Raw genomic sequence first — 5,390 nt, 5'->3', positions numbered from 1 at the left:
ACTGCAAGGAAGTTGTTTTTATATTTTAGTGGACATATGAAACGTATTACAAGTACTACTACAACACAATCATTATTATTCTAAACTGGTGTATGCGACCGGTCAAAAATAAAGGCTGATTACTTTGATAAATATATGGGCACAGATTCAACCCTTCTCACCCCCCTCGCCGGGGAACATGAGAGTTATATGTCCCACAATGTCATTGGGCGTAGCCGTTGAGATATATATATATATATATATATATATATATATATATATATATATATATATATATATATATATATATATATATATATATATATATATATATATATATAGACTTCCTCTGTATCATATAGGGGAGATGGTGCCAGAAATTCACATTCATCAATGACTTAGCAACCGCAACGCTGAACGAAACATAACGCAGGAACTATAATAATAATAATAATAATAATAATAATAATAATAATAATAAAATTGAAGACTGGGATCCATATAGCGTTGGATTGGGTTGGAATTGTAGCCTATAAATTGGGTCAGCGCTATCATCAGGGAGGGCATTCATCGTCTGGGTTGACTAGGAGAATGGAGGGACTGAATACTGCAGCAAGATGGAAGAAAGAAGTAGAAGCGAAGGTAAAGTAGAAGGCCAAAAAAAGTAGGTTCAGCCAGGGCCAAAGGGACACTGCAAAGAAGATTTAAGTTATGTCTATAGTGCACTAAACAAGGTGCACTGACAACTCTACCCCGCTACGATCGTTGAATTCAATCTCGATGATCCTGATTAAATCTAGGATAGGCGATTACCTTCGACTCCAGACATTTTCAACTGGGCTCTATATGAAAAATATCACAAATAGTAATGAAAACTATGCCAACACAAGATTCTAAATAGACAGAGTCGAAGGCAATGAAGTACTTTTGTACCTTAGCATTATTATATGGAGAGCTATGAAAGGTGAAATTAGGCTAATGTTCTTATAAAACTCTTGAAGAAAAGTATTCTAAAGTAAGCTTCTTTCCTCCCCAGGTAATTTATTCGGAGCTTTTTCCATTATAAGATCTATCAGATTGCGGTAAATAAGGTTAAAAGAGTCCTACATAATTAGAATTGATAAAATAGCATTTTATGAAGCAAAAGGATATCTGACTAAAGATAAGCCCAAATCACACACCCATTTTCTATTTCTGGAAAAGAAAAACAAACTTTCACTCTCCTTAACCAGACTAAAAAAAAACGAAATATATATATATATATATATATATATATATATATATATATATAATATATATATATATATATATATATATATATATATATATATTATATATTATATATTATATATATATATATATATATATTATATACCGTATTTTCCGTGTGATAAGACGCATCTTTTTTCACGAAAATTGACCCCCAAAATCACCCTGCGTCTTAACACTTGAGAAAAAGTTGTATAAGGGAGTTTGACACCCTTCAAACATCCAACTATTGACATACAAGTACTCAAACTGACGAGAGATATAATATAACCCTAAAATTATCATTCCCGTGTAATAAATTCATTTATTTTTATATTGCACTTCCTTTCATGAAGTATCTTAGGAAATTATTTACTTTTTTTATTTATTTTTCTTTTGTAATCAGCTGGTGACTGGCTAAACCCCTTCTACAAGCAAACATGCCAATTAATGGTCTCGGAGCAGACGACGCTATGACATAGTTGTTTATGCAGTAAATAAAATATCAACAAAATATGAGAAAATAGATATTATCTGTATTCTCATATTTTGTTGATATTTTGTAATAAAGCAATATATTGATAATGACTTTGTTGCCTGAGTTACAAAGTAATACAAACAGACGTTTGCTGAATACAACGTTGGAAAAAACTTGTTTGTTGATTGCAGTATTACCAATTTGCAGAAAAGTAACTAGACCTAGAATCACATAAACAGTAGCAAAATTATTCCACCTAAAAGAATGTCTAGATTTCTTTAATCAATAATTACATTTTGTATGTGAAAATTTCTAGGCTATATGAGGAATTTTAGAAATAGTACTTGAATTTTACCTCTTTAACAAAATTTTATGCACCTTTGGTAACGCTGCTTTCATGCAAACAACACTCTGACTTAACGTGTAGTTGTGGTGGAAACTAAAACTGCCTTAGTGGTTTCTTATATGAATATGAAATAGATTTGGGATAATTGGCATATAGCTAATTAATATTAACTTAAAACATTTCATAATTCACCAAAAATAAAAAAAAAAAGTTACTGTGCAAGACAATAATCACGCTTGAGTCGCTGACTAGGGATATGTGCTAAGAAATTTTTACAATCCTAATTTTTTTTCTAAAACTGCCTTGCTAATTTGGGGGTGCGTCTTACCACTTGTAGCGTCTTATGACACGGGAAATACGGTATATATATATATATATATATATATATATATATATATATATATATATATATATATATTATATATATATATATATTATATATATATACATATATATATATATATATACATATATAATATATATATAATATATATATATATAATACATATATATAATACATATATATAATATATATATATATATATATATATATATAACATATATAATACATATATATATATACATAAGAGACGAAGTGTATGTCAATCAAGAGACGTTTAATTTTAAAGTTCTAACAGTGGAGAGAGTGCGCCATTTGCTAACATTGCCGTATGCAATTCAAACAATGCTTCCTGCTTGGTATGCAATGAAAGTAATACAACAAAAGGTAGGTACCGAGTGTGAAATGAAAAACGCCCATTCCTTTTTATGTCGAGTAATTGGTTATTCTAATTTTCACTTGGCTTGGATTGCTCATGTCGATACAAAATTATTTCAAATGAATTCAAAATTTGAAAACATCACACATGATTATATATATATATATATATATATATATATATATATATATATATATATATATATATATATATATATATATATATGTATATATATATATATATATATATATATATATATATATATATATACATATATATACATATATACATATAATATAAAACATATGCAGGAATACATATAAAGTATTTATGTGTACATGTAAATGGTGTTACTTTTCGTTTATAAAGATTAAACAACATCTTAAAACTGTATCAAACTTGAATTTTGTAGTGCAATCGTACTGTGGATTACTGAATGAAGCAGATCCTTTGTTATACAGTTTGGACTCCGTTCCTCCTAATAACCAACACACTGCAGTATTCTCTCACACTTCTGATTTCCCCAACGACAGCAACTCTTCTATGCAAAGCTCAAACTTATGCTATTCGTTCAATCCTGGCAGGGATAAAACTTTTTGACACTGTCCCTGTATTGAGCAGAGCTAGGTTCGTGCATCGAATCACTATTTATTACTTTTTGGTCTCCGTACGGTAAATGGAGGAAAATATTCCAAGCAGGTTGTTAATCTAATAAGAAGAATTGGAATCTAGAACCATTACGTCACTTCCAAGCACAGAAATGAGAAAGGCCGATTTAGAAATGTTCACCTCAAGCCCTTCCCTTGTAGCATCCTATTTCTTTCCAAATATAGTTGTAGATTAGCTAATAATTATAATAATAATTATACTTATAAAACAACAAAATTGAATAAGATCATAAAAACCGCATAGAAAAATTGGCACGTGTAAAATATTGTCTAAGTGAATACTATTCTGTTGAACACGTTTGTGTACTATATTGGACCAAACCTTGTGTAGAACTATATTGGACCAAACCTTGTGTAGCAATGCAATGTGAAATAAATAATAATCAAAGATGCGTAAATCATGGATAATAATTGCTTGGAACGGTTTGATACCCCAAGTTTCCATACTAAAATAATAAAAGAAAAAATTGTTGTCTCATATCATTTGCTTCACTGTGCAACAAACGGTATGATATAAAAAAAAAATCTTCTCTTTCATTGGTGTCCCTTAATAATACTACATCGTCATCAATCTAGCCCCAATAAGTACCATGAAAGCTGTTTTTGTTAGAGTCCGTAACTATTGAGGAAATGAAAATAGCTTTTGTCAGAATTACTCTAACATGGAAATTTTTCTTGTATGTTTGTAAATCTTTCAAATTTTAATGACCGAATATTGTGCGCACGATTCCAGAGAGAGAGAGAGAGAGAGAGAGAGAGAGAGAGAGAGAGAGAGAGAGAGAGAGAGAGAGAGACGATGGTCCCTGACAGCTATTAAATTTGTGGCAATCTTCCCATCGAAACTCCAACACTTGAAAGCAATAGAAGTCTAAAAGTTTCCTTCATAACGTACAACAGCGGTCTGGGAAGTGTAAAAACGCTACCAACCACTCAAGACCAGAATCTCAAGTGTCAGACCTCAACCAGGAAATGTGATTTTATAAGTAATGGAGAGAAACAGTGATTCAGAACACGGAAATTGCTTTTTCTAGTAGAAGAGAAAAAGGACAGTCTCGACAAATATACTAGACAAACCGACAATACACCAAGTGTTCTATTCGGAGTGTTTAGTATTGGTGGATCTCTATTTCGTTGGGTCATGAATTACTCTTTAAGCTCATTTTCACCCATTTTAACTTAAGCTACACAGTCCTTTTCCTTCGACCCTCGCTGTTGAGTGAATAAAGCTATAAGGAATTCACCAAGTAGCCAATCATACCCAATGGCGTCTTAAATGCCAAACAATATAAGTTATAAAGTCAGTGCAGCACAAGGCGAGAGGTCTTCGCTCCTGTAATGACTTTTACGAGTATAAGCAATACCCTAACAATCCATTCTGCATGACGACTTTCAGTCTAGATATAAAATCAAATATATTTTGCTTTGAAATCTTAATGTTCAAAAACAAATCCATAAACTGAGTAAGCTTTAAAGTCAAAATTGTACTGATGTTTATTTACTGTACATAGAATCAGGAACATCCTAAAATAAGAATTATCGCTAAAGCAGTCAGACAACCTGGAAGCTGAACCTAGTATCATACCAGGGAAAGGTATTTAGGTGGCAAAATCAACTATAAACACAAAAGCTAAATTTATATGGAAAAAATGTAAAAAGAAAAGAAAAAAAGATATTTACATAATTTTATCGAACCAGCTCTACTAATTTGTTCTACGTCGACTTTTAAAAGTTATTTATAGTGCCATACTCACACTCCTACATTACAGCAATTAGAGAGAAAATATCTATTACAACACAATAAAAATAATATTCAGTTGCTGTTGTCTGGATACTGAATGGATTGTATGGGCCCCATATAATTAATGAATAAATGAGAACTACGATATTAAATCAGTTAAATACTCATAGAAATATGGCTATGCAGGCAAGACATCGGATCAACTGTTGCAGCA

At 31.0% G+C, this 5,390-nt stretch overlaps 1 long non-coding RNA gene across 1 annotated transcript in view; it reads right to left on the bottom strand.

The window, feature by feature from the left end:
* Positions 1 to 5,370: 5,370 nt before the first annotated feature.
* Positions 5,371 to 5,390, bottom strand: part of LOC137614646 (uncharacterized) — a 19,059-nt gene continuing 19,039 nt past the window's right edge. Inside the window, exon 3 of the long non-coding RNA XR_011039117.1 lies at positions 5,371 to 5,390. This exon is cut by the window's right edge and continues 611 nt beyond it. This is a non-coding gene — a long non-coding RNA (uncharacterized lncRNA).

This window comes from Palaemon carinicauda, chromosome 21 (genome assembly GCF_036898095.1).
Source record: "Palaemon carinicauda isolate YSFRI2023 chromosome 21, ASM3689809v2, whole genome shotgun sequence".
In the NCBI taxonomy this organism is placed as follows: Eukaryota; Metazoa; Arthropoda; class Malacostraca; order Decapoda; family Palaemonidae; genus Palaemon; species Palaemon carinicauda.
This window is presented reverse-complemented; position numbering and strand designations above follow the sequence as displayed.